General features: G+C 42.2%; 1 non-coding gene and 1 pseudogene across 1 annotated transcript; one reads left to right on the forward strand and one right to left on the reverse strand.

The window, feature by feature from the left end:
• The first annotated feature begins 14181 nt into the window (after positions 1-14181).
• Positions 14182-17333, forward strand: LOC140870643 (uncharacterized; annotated as a pseudogene).
• Positions 14601-14711, reverse strand: LOC140870652 (small nucleolar RNA R71). The gene has a single exon (XR_012147502.1). It is a non-coding gene; the product is annotated as a small nucleolar RNA R71 (small nucleolar RNA).
• Positions 17334-17731: the final 398 nt, after the last annotated feature.

The following is a 17731-nucleotide window of genomic DNA, read 5'->3' on the forward strand; positions in this document are numbered from 1 at the left end:
GTCGATGCCTCCAGAACTTGGGCACAACTCCGCTACGACTATCGAACGCCTCTCCGACCTCCGGACCAAGCCTAAGAAGACTAGAACAGCTCGAATATGACTAGAAATAGGGAGGAAATCCGGAATTGGCAAGGAGAAATGAAGTCTCGGCCTTCTATTTATAGACAACGATCGGAGCCTCCGATCCTCGATCGGAACGTCCGAACCTCGATCGGAACGTCCGATCCTGCCATCGGAGCTTCCGAAGATCCTGATCTGCCACGTGTCAAAATATCATTTGTTGACTCCAGATAGGGGTGATCGGAGCCTCCGGTCCTGATCGGAGCTTCCGATCCAGCCACACGTCATGAATGACGTAATATCATCGGTGCCTCCGATCCTCATCGGAGCTTCCGATCCCGATCGGAGCTTCCGATCGTCCCTTCGGAGCTTCCGATCCGTCCAATCCCCAATTTATTTAATTAGCATTAATCCTTTAATTACTCAATTAGGGCACGGGCTACTACATTCTCCCCCACTTAAGATATTTCGTCCTCGAAATCAGATCTTAAGTACCGAATGCAAATACAGAAATCAGAAACATTCTTTATTCAAACAAACGTTTACAGAGTTTGCAACTGAATACAACTTAAAGAATGAAATCAAAACAACTCAGGATGGTCTTTACGCATCCTGTCCTCAAGCTCCCAAGTAGCTTCTTCAGTGCCTCTGCGCTGCCACTGAACTAAAACCAAAGGAATGACTTTGTTCCGTAAAACCTTATCTTTATAATCCAGGATACGAAGAGGTTTCTCAACATAAGTCAAATCCTTGTCTACCTGAACCTCAGACCGCTGCAGAATATGAGATTCATCCGCCACATACCGTCGCAACATAGATACGTGGAACACGTCGTGAATACTGGATAGATGCGGTGGCAAAGCTAGTCGATAAGCCAAATCGCCAATGCTCTCCAAGATCTCAAACGGACCGATAAATCTGGGAGACAACTTGCCCTTAAGGCCAAATCTGAGAATCTTGCGGAAAGGTGACACTATCAGAAACACTTTCTCCCCGACCTCGAACTGCAAAGGCCTACGCTTGATATTAGCATAGCTGGCCTAACGATCCTGTGCAGTCTTAATCCGTTTCTTGATTTGATCAACAATTTCTATCGCCTGCTGGATAAACTCCGGTCCCTCAGCCTGTCTCTCCCCCACTTCTTCCCAGAAGAGTGGAGTACGACAACGTCGCCCATACAACGCCTCAAAAGGTGCCATCCCAATACTAGTGTGATAGCTGTTGTTGTAAGCGAACTCGATCAACGGCAAATGATCCTGCCAGGCTGAACCAAAATCCATGACGCACGCTCTAAGCATATCCTCTAACATACGGATAGTGCGCTCTGACTGACCATCAGTCTCCGGATGATAGGCTGTACTCAAACTGAGAGTAGTACCCATCGCACGCTGAACACTCCCCCAGAATCTAAAAGTAAACCTGGGGTCCCGATCGCTGACAATGCTCACAGGCACTCCATGAAGTCGAACGATCTCCTGAATGTACAACCGAGCCCTACGATCCACATTGTACTCCCGGCTTTAGGCAATGAAATGCGCTGACTTGGTGAGTCGGTCCACCACAACCCAGATAGCATCACAGTTCCTCGGGGATACCGGCAAATGGGTCACAAAGTCCATAGTGATAAACTCCCATTTCCATTCAGGAATAGGCAGACTGTGAAGCAATTTTCCAGGTCGTCGGTGCTCTGCCTTGACCTGTTGACACACCAAACACCTCGAAACAAACTGATAAACACTGCGTTTCATTCCCTTCCACCAGAAACGAGCACGTAGATCCTTGTACATCTTGTTGCTCCCAGGATGAATACTCAACTTAGTGCGATGTGCCTGAGATAAAATCTCCTCTCGCAACTCTTCATCCTGTGGAATCACAAGCCTACCAGACAAACACAGAAAGCCATCTGACTGATAATGAAATCCAGACGAGCTACCCTCGTTAGCTAGACGAGCTAAACGCTGGGTCTTCGAATCAGACATCTGAGCATCTCGGATCCGCGAGTACAAGGCTGGCTCAGATAATATCGCGAACATCTGGATACTCTGCATACCTTTCTTATGCTTGAAGGTAAAACCTGAAGTACAACAGTCACTAATCGCACTAGACATCGAACAAGTCTGAAGTGCGGATAGTCGCACCTTGCGACTCAAAGCATCAGCGGTGAGATTAGCAGCTCCCGGATGGTACTTAATCTCGCAATCATAGTCCTTAAGCAAGTCCATCCAACGTCTTTGTCTCATGTTCAATTCTGCCTGAGTGAACAAATACTTGAGACTCTTATGGTCGGTGAAGATCTCAAATTTCTCGCCATAAAGATAATGACGCCAGATCTTCAAAGCGAACACAATGGCTGCTAACTCCAAATCATGGACTGGGTAGTTGTCCTCGTGAAGCTTCAACTGTCTAGAAGCGTATGCGATCACATGCCCATTCTGAGTCAGGACACAACCTAACCCCTGAAGAGAAGCATCCGTGTAAACTACATACCCTCCAGATCCTGACGGTAATGCTAACACCGGCGCAGAAGTCAACCGCCATCGAAGCTCACGGAAATTCTCCTCACACTCGGAGGACCACTCGAAATCCACACCCTTGCGGGTAAGCTGCGTCAATGGTCGAGCTAACTGAGAGAAGTTCAGAATGAAGCGACGATAATACCCTGCTAGACCCAGAAAACTACGGATCTCAGCAACCATCGTCGGACGCGACCAATTAAGTACCGCTTCAATCTTGCTTGTATCAATAGAAATCCCCTCCCTGGATATGATATGGCCAAGAAAGACCACTCTATCCATCCAGAACTCACACTTGCTCAGCTTGGCGTACAATTGCTCATCTCGAAGAGTCTGCAGTACCAACCGTAAGTGAGAAACATGCTCTTCCGTATTACGCGAATACACCAAGATGTCGTCAATGAAGACCACGACAAACTTGTCCAAATACTCCCTGAAGACACGGTTCATCAGATCCATGAATATAGCCGGCGCATTGGTCAAACCAAATGGCATCACTAGGAACTCGTAATGCCCATAGCGAGTACGGAATGCCGTCTTGGCTACGTCCTGATCACGGACTCTCAACTGATGATACCCAGATCTCAAGTCAATCTTGGAGTAAACTGACGTGCCCTGCAGCTGATCAAACAAGTCATCAATGCGAGGCAACGGATACTTGTTCTTCACCGTGACTCGATTCAGCTGCCGATAGTCAATGCACAGCCGCATCGACCCATCCTTCTTCTTTACGAAGAGAACAGGAGCTCCCCAAGGAGATACACTAGGACGAATGTACCCCTTGTCCAAAAGATCCTGTAGCTGATTCTTTAACTCACGCATCTCTGACGGAGCCAGATGATACGGTGCTCTAGAAATAGGCGAAGTACCCGACATCAACTCTATGCCAAACTCGACTTCCCTAGCAGGAGGAAAACCCGGAATCTCATCAGGAAACACATCTGGAAATTCATCCACAACAGGAATGCACTCTATCCCAATACTCTCAGCGGACAAATCAACTGCATAGATAAGGTAGCCTTCCCCGCCAGACTCCAGAGCTCGACAGGCTCTCAAAGCTGATACCAAAGGCATCGGGGGTCGCGCTCCCTCACCATAGAAAAACCAACTCTCACTCCCTTCCGGATGAAAGCGTACTAATCTCTGATAGCAGTCCACTGAAGCTCGATAGGTAGTCAGCACATCTATTCCCAGAATGCAATCAAAGTCGTCCATCGCCAGGACCATGAGATTCGCCAACAGAACGTTCCCTTCGAACTCTAAAGGGCAACCCATCACTAGACGCTTAGCCAAAGCAGATTGGCCCGTCGGAGTAGAAACAGACATCACTACGTCTAGTGCAATGCATGGTAACTTATGCCTCTTAACAAAACGTGCAGAAATGAAGGAATGAGATGCACCAGTGTCAATAAGTACAAGAGCAGGTATACCATAAAGCATAAATGTACCTGCGATGACTTTCTCATTCTCCTCCAGAGCCTGATCATGTCTCAGGGCAAACACCTGGCCAGAAGCTCGTGGCCTCAAATGAGAACTCCCAGCAGACTGTCCCTGAGACCTCTGCTGAACGGTAGCCTGAGAACCCGATCCTGTACCAGAACCAGAACCGCCTCCCCCAGACAGTGGAAAATCCCTCCGGATATGACCAGTCTCTCCACAACGGAAACAAGCTCCAGAAGCTTTGCGGCACTTGTCGGATGGATGGTTCTTCCCACAGTGATCACACTTGTCCTTCTTACCGAAACGGACAATACCTCCAGAACCAAAGGAAGAAGTAGACCCGGACTTCTTGAATGACTGGGCACGGGGGGCCAAAGAACTAGCAGGCCTCGACTGAGGGAAAGACCTGTTCCGCCGAATGCTGTCCTCCGCTTGGTGACAACGGCTCACCAAACCCTCGTAGGACATGTCGTCACCAACTGCCACACGGTCATGGATCTCAGGGTTAAGGCCCTGAAGGAACAGATTATACTTCATCTCTGAGCTATCAGCAATCTCGGGGCAATAGGATAGCAGATCAAAGAACCTCTTCTGATACTCATCGATAGACATGGTTCCCTGTCGCAGACTCAGTAGCTCGCCTGCCTTCGACTGTCGGAGTGCAGGAGGAAAATACCGCTTTTGGAAAGCTGTGCGAAATTCGGCCCAGGTGGCCACTCCCCTCGCCGCAACAAAAGGTGCAGAAGTAAACCTCCACCACCTGCGCGCACGCCCATCCAGAAGATAGCCAAGGGTCTCCACCTTCTGCTCCTTGGTGCATTGGAAAGTCTGAAAAGTCGTCTCCATGCGGTCTAACCTGTTCTCCGCATCCTCCGGAGACTCCCCTCCAACTAAGGGCTTAGGACCCATAGCTAAGAATCGACGCACAGTGAAACGCTCGTCGTCATGGTGACGATGACGCCGTTCTCGACGAGGCTCCCGGTCGGCATCACCCCAACGCCCACCAACGCTGCCATGAGAACTCTGGTCGTCACGATTTGACATCTACAAAAATACCTTAAGATGAGACTAAATCCCAAGAAATCTTTTGCATGCTCTGATACCATAAATGTAGTGACCCTTACCCGGATCACCTACTAAACAGAACTTAGGCATGCATTTAACTTAATAAAACAGATATCAGAATAAAACTGCGGAAACCAATAACATTATACAATCCCAAGTAAAAGAATCTGTAATTATCCAATAACATACAACCAAATCGAATAGCTGTATAAACCCAAACAACAGTAATAAAGCCTAGACGAAGCTCCAGCTGGCCAACCACTGACTAGCCCCTCCTGGATCCACCCTCCTCGTCCAATCGCAAACCTGCCCCATGGAATAGGGTGTCCAGAAAATACAGAGTACGAGACGTGAGCATAAAACGCTCAGTGCGAGAGTATGAGTATACATGCATGCAAAGTGAACTCCCTATAGACTCGAGGTCAAGGATCAGATAACAGAGACAGACCGGGCCCTGGTATGTAGCACGCTGTGCCGTCGCTTCAGGAGGTGGCTCCCATACCGAGATAACTGTGGATACGCCGGACCCAAATCGATGGAAGTCCATCCACTAACAGGATAGGGTACAATCCTACTAACAGACATCTCGAAAGAGATACAGCAAGATGCAAATGAATTCAGCATAATATCATGGCATATAAATCATGCAGTCACATAATACATGCATACTCAGTCAGGATATCTCGAACAGTACTTTCGTACCTCAATACCAGGTAGGCACTACCAGCTCTAAGTCCAAGCCTAAAGTCCGCCTACACAGCGAAATGATACTACTATCATTATAGCGCCCTAAAAGCCTTAACTAAGCTATTGCATACTCCTAAATATTTATAGGAAGCAAAAGCTATACCTTCGTCCGTCGTTAGCCCTTTGATGTCGATGCCTCCAGAACTTGGGCACAACTCCGCTACGACTATCGAACGCCTCTCCGACCTCCGGACCAAGCCTAAGAAGACTAGAACAGCTCGAATATGACTAGAAATAGGGAGGAAATCCGGAATTGGCAAGGAAAAATGAAGTCTCGGCCTTCTATTTATAGACAACGATCGGAGCCTCCGATCCTCGATCGGAACGTCCGAACCTCGATCGGAACGTCCGATCCTGCCATCGGAGCTTCCGAAGATCCTGATCTGCCACGTGTCAAAATATCATTTGTTGACTCCAGATAGGGGTGATCGGAGCCTCCGGTCCTGATCGGAGCTTCCGATCCAGCCACACGTCATGGATGACGTAATATCATCGGTGCCTCCGATCCTCATCGGAGCTTCCGATCCCGATCGGAGCTTCCGATCGTCCCTTCGGAGCTTCCGATCCGTCCAATCCCCAATTTATTTAATTAGCATTAATCCTTTAATTACTCAATTAGGGCACGGGCTACTACATTCTCCCCCACTTAAGATATTTCGTCCTCGAAATCAGATCTTAAGTACCGAATGCAAATACAGAAATCAAAAACATTCTTTATTCAAACAAACGTTTACAGAGTTTGCAACTGAATACAACTTAAAGAATGAAATCAAAACAACTCAGGATGGTCTTTACGCATCCTGTCCTCAAGCTCCCAAGTAGCTTCTTCAGTGCCTCGGCGCTGCCACTGAACTAAAACCAAAGGAATGACTTTGTTCCGTAAAACCTTATCTTTATAATCCAGGATACGAAGAGGTTTCTCAACATAAGTCAAATCCTTGTCTACCTGAACCTCAGACCGCTGCAGAATATGAGATTCATCCGCCACATACCGTCGCAATAGAGATACGTGGAACACGTCGTGAATACTGGATAGATGCGGTGGCAAAGCTAGTCGATAAGCCAAATCGCCAATGCTCTCCAAGATCTCAAACGGACCGATAAATCTGGGAGACAACTTGCCCTTAAGGCCAAATCTGAGAATCTTGCGGAAAGGTGACACTATCAGAAACACTTTCTCCCCGACCTCGAACTGCAAAGGCCTACGCTTGATATTAGCATAGCTGGCCTGACGATCCTGTGCAGTCTTAATCCGTTTCTTGATTTGATCAACAATGTCTATCGCCTGCTGGATAAACTCCGGTCCCTCAGCCTGTCTCTCCCCCACTTCTTCCCAGAAGAGTGGAGTACGACAACGTCGCCCATACAACGCCTCAAAAGGTGCCATCCCAATACTAGTGTGATAGCTGTTGTTGTAAGCGAACTCGATCAACGACAAATGATCCTGCCAGGCTGAACCAAAATCCATGACGCACGCTCTAAGCATATCCTCTAACGTACGGATAGTGCGCTCTGACTGACCATCAGTCTCCGGATGATAGGCTGTACTCAAACTGAGAGTAGTACCCATCGCACGCTGAACACTCCCCCAGAATCTAGAAGTAAACCTGGGGTCCCGATCCCTGACAATGCTCACAGGCACTCCATTAAGTCGAACGATCTCCTGAATGTACAACCGAGCCCTACGATCCACATTGTACTCCCGGCTTTAGGCAATGAAATGCGCTGACTTGGTGAGTCGGTCCACCACAACCCAGATAGCATCACAGTTCCTCGGGGATACCGGCAAATGGGTCACAAAGTCCATAGTGATAAACTCCCATTTCCATTCAGGAATAGGCAGACTGTGAAGCAATCCTCCAGGTCGTCGGTGCTCTGCCTTGACCTGTTGACACATCAAACATCTCGAAACAAACTGATAAACACTGCGTTTCATTCCCTTCCACCAGAAACGAGCACGTAGATCCTTGTACATCTTGTTGCTCCCAGGATGAATACTCAACTTAGTGCGATGTGCCTGAGATAAAATCTCCTCTCGCAACTCTTCATCCTGTGGAATCACAAGCCTACCAGACAAACACAGAAAGCCATCTGACTGATAATGAAATCCAGACGAGCTACCCTCGTTAGCTAGACGAGCTAAACGCTGGGTCTTCGAATCAGACATCTGAGCATCTCGGATCCGCGAGTACAAGGCTGGCTCAGATAATATCGCGAACATCTGGATACTCTGCATACCTTTCTTATGCTTGAAGGTAAAACCTGAAGTACAACAGTCACTAATCGCACTAGACATCGAACAAGTCTGAAGTGCGGATAGTCGCACCTTGCGACTCAAAGCATCAGCGGTGAGATTAGCAGCTCCCGGATGGTACTTAATCTCGCAATCATAGTCCTTAAGCAAGTCCATCCAACGTCTTTGTCTCATGTTCAATTCTGCCTGAGTGAACAAATACTTGAGACTCTTATGGTCGGTGAAGATCAAATTTCTCGCCATAAAGATAATGACGCCAGATCTTCAAAGCGAACACAATGGCTGCTAACTCCAAATCATGGACTGGGTAGTTGTCCTCGTGAAGCTTCAGCTGTCTAGAAGCGTATGCGATCACATGCCCATTCTGAGTCAGGACACAACCTAACCCCTGAAGAGAAGCATCCGTGTAAACTACATACCCTCCAGATCCTGACGGTAAGGCTAACACCGGCGCAGAAGTCAACCGCCGTCGAAGCTCACGGAAATTCTCCTCACACTCGGAGGACCACTCGAAATCCACACCCTTGCGGGTAAGCTGCGTCAACGGTCGAGCTAACTGAGAGAAGTTCAGAATGAAGCGACGATAATACCCTGCTAGACCCAGAAAACTACGGATCTCAGCAACCATCGTCGGACGCGACCAATTAAGTACCGCTTCAATCTTGCTTGTATCAACAGAAATCCCCTCCCTGGATATGATATGGCCAAGAAAGACCACTCTATCCATCCAGAACTCACACTTGCTCAGCTTGGCGTACAATTGCTCATCTCGAAGAGTCTGCAGTACCAACCGTAAGTGAGAAACATGCTCTTCCGTATTACGCGAATACACCAAGATGTCGTCAATGAAGACCACGACAAACTTGTCCAAATACTCCCTGAAGACACGGTTCATCAGATCCATGAATATAGCCGGCGCATTGGTCAAACCAAATGGCATCACTAGGAACTCGTAATGCCCATAGCGAGTATGGAATGCCGTCTTGGCTACGTCCTGATCACGGACTCTCAACTGATGATACCCAGATCTCAAGTCAATCTTGGAGTAAACTGACGTGCCCTGCAGCTGATCAAACAAGTCATCAATGCGAGGCAACGGATACTTGTTCTTCACCGTGACTCGATTCAGCTGCCGATAGTCAATGCACAGCCGCATCGACCCATCCTTCTTCTTTACGAAGAGAACAGGAGCTCCCCAAGGAGATACACTAGGACGAATGTACCCCTTGTCCAAAAGATCCTGTAGCTGATTCTTTAACTCACGCATCTCTGATAGAGCCAGACGATACGGTGCTCTAGAAATAGGCGAAGTACCCGGCATCAACTCTATGCCAAACTCGACTTCCCTAGCAGGAGGAAAACCCGGAATCTCATCAGGAAACACATCTGGAAATTCATCCACAACAGGAATGCTCTCTATCCCAATACTCTCAGCGGACAAATCAACTGCATAGATAAGGTAGCCTTCCCCGCCAGACTCCAGAGCTCGACAGGCTCTCAAAGCTGATACCAAAGGCATCGGGGGTCGCGCTCCCTCACCATAGAAAAACCAACTCTCACTCCCTTCCGGATGAAAGCGTACTAATCTCTGATAGCAGTCCACTGAAGCTCGATAGGTAGTCAGCACATCTATTCCCAGAATGCAATCAAAGTCGTCCATCGCCAGGACCATGAGATTTGCCAACAGAACGTTCCCTTCGAACTCTAAAGGGCAACCCATCACTAGACGCTTAGCCAAAGCAGATTGGCCCGTCGGAGTAGAAACAGACATCACTACGTCTAGTGCAATGAATGGTAACTTATGCCTCTTAACAAAACGTGCAGAAATGAAGGAATGAGATGCACCAGTGTCAATAAGTACAAGAGCAGGTATACCATAAAGCATAAATGTACCTGCGATGACTTTCTCATTCTCCTCCACAGCCTGATCATGTCTCAGGGCAAACACCTGGCCAGAAGCTCGTGGCCTCAAATGAGAACTCCCAGCAGACTGTCCCTGAGACCTCTGCTGAACGGTAGCCTGAGAACCCGATCCTGTACCAGAACCAGAACCGCCTCCCCCAGACAGTGGAAAATCCCTCCGGATATGACCAGTCTCTCCACAATGGAAACAAGCTCCAGAAGCTCTGCGGCACTTGTCGGATGGATGGTTCTTCCCACAGTGATCACACTTGTCCTTCTTACCGAAATGGACAATACCTCCAGAACCAGAGGAAGAAGTAGACCCGGACTTCTTGAATGACTGGGCACGGGGGGCCAAAGAACTAGCAGGCCTCGACTGAGGGAAAGACCTGTTCCGCCGAATGCTGTCCTCCGCTTGGTGACAACGGCTCACCAAACCCTCGTAGGACATGTCGTCACCAACTGCCACACGGTCATGGATCTCAGGGTTAAGGCCCTGAAGGAACAGATTATACTTCATCTCTGAGCTATCAGCAATCTCGGGGCAATAGGATAGCAGATCAAAGAACCTCTGCTGATACTCATCGATAGACATGGTTCCCTGTCGCAGACTCAGTAGCTCACCTGCCTTCGACTGTCGGAGTGTAGGAGGAAAATACCGCTTTTGGAAAGCTGTGCGAAATTCGGCCCAGGTGGCCACTCCTCTCGCCGCAACAAAAGGTGCAGAAGTAAACCTCCACCACCTGCGCGCACGCCCATCCAGAAGATAGCCAAGGGTCTCCACCTTCTGCTCCTCGGTGCATTGGAAAGTCTGAAAAGTCGTCTCCATGCGGTCTAACCAGTTCTCCGCATCCTCCGGAGACTCCCCTCCAACTAAGGGCTTAGGACCCATAGCTAAGAATCGATGCACAGTGAAACGCTCATCGTCATGGTGACGATGACGCCGTTCTCGACGAGGCTCCCGGTCGGCATCACCCCAACGCCCACCAACGCTGCCATGAGAACTCTGGTCGTCACGATTTGACATCTACAAAAATACCTTAAGATGAGACTAAATCCCAAGAAATCTTTTGCATGCTCTGATACCATAAATGTAGTGACCCTTACCCGGATCACCTACTAAACAGAACTTAGGCATGCATTTAACTTAATAAAACAGATATCAGAATAAAACTGCGGAAACCAATAACATTATACAATCCCAAGTAAAAGAATCTGTAATTATCCAATAACATACAACCAAATCGAATAGCTGTATAAACCCAAACAACAGTAATAAAGCCTAGACGAAGCTCCAGCTGGCCAACCACTGACTAGCCCCTCCTGGATCCACCCTCCTCGTCCAATCGCAAACCTGCCCCATGGAATAGGGTGTCCAGAAAATACAGAGTACGAGACGTGAGCATAAAACACTCAGTGCGAGAGTATGAGTATACATGCATGCAAAGTGAACTCCCTATAGACTCGAGGTCAAGGATCAGATAACAGAGACAGACCGGGCCCTGGTATGTAGCACGCTGTGCCGTCGCTTCAGGAGGTGGCTCCCATACCGAGATAACTGTGGATACGCCGGACCCAAATCGATGGAAGTCCATCCACTAACAGGATAGGGTACAATCCTACTAACAGACATCTCGAAAGAGATACAGCAAGATGAGAATGAATGCAGCATAATATCATGGCATATAAATCATGCAGTCACATAATACATGCATACTCAGTCAGGATATCTCGAACAGTACTTTCGTACCTCAATACCAGGTAGGCACTACCAGCTCTAAGTCCAAGCCTAAAGTCCGCCTACACAACGAAATGATACTACTATCATTATAGCGCCCTAAAAGCCTTAACTAAGCTATTGCATACTCCTAAATATTTATAGGAAGCAAAAGCTATACCTTCGTCCGTCGTTAGCCCTTTGATGTCGATGCCTCCAGAACTTGGGCACAACTCCGCTACGACTATCGAACGCCTCTCCGACCTCCGGACCAAGCCTAAGAAGACTAGAACAGCTCGAATATGACTAGAAATAGGGAGGAAATCCGGAATTGGCAAGGAGAAATGAAGTCTCGGCCTTCTATTTATAGACAACGATCGGAGCCTCCGATCCTCGATCGGAACGTCCGAACCTCGATCGGAACGTCCGATCCTGCCATCGAAGCTTCCGAAGATCCTGATCTGCCACGTGTCAAAATATCATTTGTTGACTCCAGATAGGGGTGATCGGAGCCTCCGGTCCTGATCGGAGCTTCCGATCCAGCCATGATGAAACTTAAAATTTGTAATTATTTATATGTTAAAAAGTGTGTTTTAAAATTTAAGTTTAATTAAAATTATGAAGTTGTATTATTTTAGTGTTATGTGTTTATATTTAAATGTTTTACTAAAATGTTGTATTTTACGGTTTGCGCAGGTTTGGTAAAAATAAAATTACTCAAGCTACAGTGGTCATAATGGAGTAATCTCAAAACCTGTAGAATCACAAAAGAGGCATCTTCAACTTTGTAGAAGACAAGAAATTCCAAAAACTTCATTAAGATGATCAAAATAATAAAACATCAAAATGGAGATAGATTTACTTTTACTATGACCAGCTTGGAGTAAAAATATCATAAGTATTTCATATTTTATCCAAAATGGGTGAATGAGTTGTCCAAACACATCTACACAAAATATCCTACGTGTTCTATGTTGAAAAGAAAGGCTGAATCGGTGGTCTAAGGCATCAAACATGCCAATTAAAGTTGGGTCATGGTATTGACATTCAAGGAGACAAGCACCCACCAACTTTACTATTTCACATTTAATAAGCCTTGGACTCTTCCTCTCATTTGGCCTATAAATAGATGTGTTGTATAAGCTTTGTAGTGTGCAAGAGTGTAGAGAATTCTTCATTTGTAAAATAAATATTTTGTGTGTGAGAATAAAAGTTTGAGTGTGCAAGTTTCTCAAGTTCAAGTATGAAATTTCTTTTATCTTTATTCTTGAGTTTCATGTTCATGGAAAGCTAAATCTTTTTATGTCAAGGTGAAAAGGTTTCATTGTTGGTCAAGTAAGATTGTCTATATTTTGTATATTCTTTTCTTTTCTATTTTTATTTTTACTAATTGATCTTTATTTGTAGGTATAATTTTGGATGATTTGTTGTTATCTATTTACATCAAATGCTTGGTACCTTGAATGTGGTTACCTTGATTTGTTGTCAAATATGATACAATAAATACTACAATAATTATATACTATAAATATATGTATCTATTTATAATAAAGTCATATATATTATTTAGACGATAGCGTGACACTGTCGGTTGTTCTAAATAATATATTGTGATTTGAACTAACATTTACTTTCTCGCATCTAACTTTTACTTTATCGCAACTAACATTTACTTTTCCGCAACTAACATTTACTTTCTCGCATCTAACTTTTACTTTTCCGCAACTAACATTTACTTTATCGCATCTAACATAAAGTCATATATTTTATTTAGACGATAGCGTGGCTCTGCCGGTTGTTCTAAATAAAATATTGTGATTTGATCTAACATTTACTTTTATGTCAATTTATATTTATGCATTTATATATATATTATGGGTACCATGTATTAAATATCAGTTGATATTAATATAGTGGGAACTATATTATATGATATACTTGTTTAAATATTTAATTGTTCTTTTTATGTTTATATTTATTCATCTATATATATTATGGGTACCATGTATTAAATATCGGTTAATCTGATATTAATATAGTGGGAACTATATTATATGATATACTTGTTTAAATATTTCATTGTTCTTTTATGTTTATTTTTATTTTAGTTTCTTTTATTTATTTTTATTAAGCAATCTTAAATAAACCAACAATGAACCTTTGAAACCTTGACAATTTTATAATTTGTGTATTTGAAGTTTTATAATAATATTTTCATCTATAATATATTATTGCTAAAATTAAACTTACAACATCCTCTCCGTGGATCGATCTCGTACTCACGAGTATATTACTTGCAGACAACCTACACTTGGGTGAATTACAATTTAAGTTGTAGCAAGTTTTTGGCGCCGTTGCCGGGGAGGTATAAATTAAGTTTAATTTTGTTATTATGTAAATAGTATGTTGTTTTTAATTGTATGATTGTTTGGAGTCGTAAACAAAGTGGTAGACTTGTTCGAGTAACTGAAAATATTTTAAACATGGACGATAATTCTAATAATCAAGATGATAATAATAATAATAATCATCATCAAGATTATGAACAACCAAGAACACTTAGGCACCATATGAATCCAATAAGAACTAGTACACCATCTTGTTTAGTTTTTCCTCCTGATGCATCTAATTTCAATTTTAAGCCACAAGTCATTCAACTTTTACCAAATTTTCATGGCTTAGATTCTGAAAATCCATATTTGCATTTAAGAGAATTTGAGGAGGTTTGCAACACTTATAATGATCAAAATTGTAGCATGGATACTGTTCGATTAAAGCTTTTCCCTTTTTCCTTAAAAGATAAAGCTAAAACATGGTTGCAAAATTTGAGATCAAGTTCAATAAGATCATGGGAAGAAATGCAACAACAATTTCTAAAAAAGTTTTTTCCTTCCCATAGAACAAACTCTTTTAAAAGACAAATTACAACTTTTTCTCAAAAACAAGGGGAAACATTTTATCAATGTTGGGATAGATATAAAGAGTTACTTAATACATGCCCACATCATGGTTTTGAAATATGGAGAATAGTTTCTCACTTTTATGAAGGTTTAATACCTAAAGATAGGCAAATGATAGAATTCATGTGTAATGGAACTTTTGAAGATAAAAACCCAAATGAAGCTATGGAATATTTGGAGTCATTAGCAGAAAATGCTCAAAATTGGGATAATATAGGCTCAATTGAACCACCAAGTAAAACCAATAATTCAACAAATGGGGGTGGTATTTATCATCTTAAAGATGATGTAGATGTTCAAGCTAAACTTGCATCTTTAGCAAGAAAAATCGAGTCATTAGAAATGAAAAAGAGTGATCAATTAAAAAGTGTTCAAGAAATTGTTTGTCATATATGTGACACACATGATCATCTTACAAAAAATTGTCCTACTTTGCCTTCATTTAAAGAATGTCTCCATGAACAAGCCAATTATGTTAAAAATTTTAAAAAACCAACATTAGATCCTTTTTCACAAACATACAATCCTGGTTGGAGAAATCATCCCAATTTTAGTTGGAGGAACGATAATAATGCACAACCTTCACAACAACCTTTTCAAAATAACCAAAATCATCAAGGTTATGCTCCTTATATCCCACCTCCAAGAAAAAATTTTGAAGATGAAATTCATGCATACATTCAAAAGCAAGAGTCTATCAATATTCAAAACATTCAATCTATGAATGATTTGAAAGAAACTCTTGCAAAATTTGCATCTGCACTTAATATTCATGAAAAAGGAAAATTTCCATCTCAACCACAACCTAGTCCTAAAAATCAAAATCAAGAAAAATTTGATCAAGTAAAATCTGTTATTACTCTTAGAAGTGGTAAAATAGTTAATGATCCATATAGTGATGAAAACAAATATCAGTCAAACTCAAAGAGTAAGGATGAAAATCTTGATACTTTCGAGAAAGATGATACTTTGAGTCCTAAGATTAAGAAAGTTGATGATAAATTATCTGAAATAATATGTGAGTCAAATAAGCATGTTCCTTTCCCTCATGCATTAGTTAATAATAAAAAACAAAAAAATGATTCTGATATTTATGAAGTTTTTAAACAAGTAAAAATAAATATTCCATTATTAGATGCTATTAAACAAGTGCCTTCTTATGCAAAGTTTTTAAAAGATTTATGTACTGTAAAAAGACAATTGCATGTAAAGAAGAAAGCATTCTTAACGGAGCAAGTAAGTTCTATTATTCAAAATAATTCTACTTTGAAATATAAAGATCCCGGTTGTCCAACAATTTCATGTATTATTGGAAAAAATAAAATTAAAAAAGCTTTGTTAGATTTGGGAGCAAGTGTGAATTTAATTCCTTATTCAGTTTATGAAAAGCTTAAGTTGGGAGATTTAAAACCTACATCTGTTACTCTTTTACTAGCCGATAGGTCAATCAAAATACCTAGAGGTATCGTAGAAGATGTGTTAGTTCAAGTCGATAAATTCATATATCCTGTGGATTTTATTGTCTTGGATACACAACCAATAGAAGTACATAACGAAATTCCAGTAATATTGGGACGTCCATTTCTAGCAACTTCAAATGCTTTAATTAATTGTCGAAATGGAATAATGAAATTGTCTTTTGGAAATATGACTTTAGAACTTAATGTGTTCAATTTATGTAAACAACCAAGTATTAATGAAGATGAAGATGATAATGCAATAGAAACAATTGTGGAAGAAAATATACACCAAGAAAACTTAAATCAACAATCTGAAGTTTGTTTAGTGGAAAGTTTTGATTCAAAAAATGTTTTTAAATCAAAGTTATTTGAAGAAATTAATGAACTTGAAGAAGTAAAAGAAAATGATCATCCAAAACTTGAATTAAAACCCTTGCCAATAGAACTAAAATATGCTTTTCTTGGTGAAAATCAAACATATCCTATTGTAATATCTTCTACCCTCTTACCAAAACAAGAAGAAGATGTAATAACACTACTTAAAAAACACAAAAATGCAATTGGATGGACTTTGCAAGATATAAAAGGTATAAATCCTTTAATCTGCACACATAGAATTCACTTGGAAGAAAATGCTAAAACATATCAACAACCACAAAGAAGATTAAATCCACACATGAAAGAAGTTGTTAAAAATGAAGTTTTAAAACTATTAGATGCCGGAATTATTTATCCAATCTCGGATAGTAAATGGGTAAGTCCAACACAAGTAGTACCAAAAAAATCAGGCATCACTGTTATAAAAAATGAAAAGGGAGAATTATTACAAGCTAGGATTCCATCTAGTTGGCGTATGTGCATTGATTATAGAAAATTAAATGATGCAACTAGAAAAGATCACTTTCCGTTACCATTTTTAGATCAAATTTTAGAGAAAGTGGCAGGTAATCCTTATTATTGTTTTCTTGATGGGTATTCGGGGTATTATCAAATACCAATATCATTAGAAGATCAAGAAAAAACTACTTTCACTTGTCCGTTCGGAACTTTTGCTTTTAAAAGAATGCCATTTGGTTTATGTAATGCCCGGCTACTTTTCAAAGATGCATGCTAAGTATTTTTAGTGACATGATTGAAGAATTTGTGGAAGTTTTTATGGATGATATAACTGTTTTTGGAAACTCATTTGAAAACTGTCTTAAAAATTTGGAAGAAGTTTTAAAAAGATGTGAAGAAAAAAATCTTGTTTTAAATTGGGAAAAATGTCACTACATGGTTAAATCCGGAATTGTGTTAGGGCATGTCATATCTGAAAAAGGAATTGAAGTTGATAAAGCTAAGGTTGATGTTATTGCTAATCTACCATCACCAAACACGATCAAAGAAATTCGATCATTTTTGGGTTATGCTAAAATTTTTTATAAATCTTCTATAAAATCCCGCATGACCCAAAAATGATCGAATTTCTTTGATCGTGTTTGGTGATGGTAGATTAGCAATAACATCAACCTTAGCTTTATCAACTTCAATTCCTTTTTCAGATATGACATGCCCTAACACAATTCCGGATTTAACCATGTAGTGACATTTTTCCCAATTTAAAACAAGATTTT

This window comes from Henckelia pumila, unplaced genomic scaffold, assembly GCF_033568475.1.
Source record: "Henckelia pumila isolate YLH828 unplaced genomic scaffold, ASM3356847v2 CTG_112:::fragment_1, whole genome shotgun sequence".
Lineage (NCBI taxonomy): Eukaryota > Viridiplantae > Streptophyta > Magnoliopsida > Lamiales > Gesneriaceae > Henckelia > Henckelia pumila.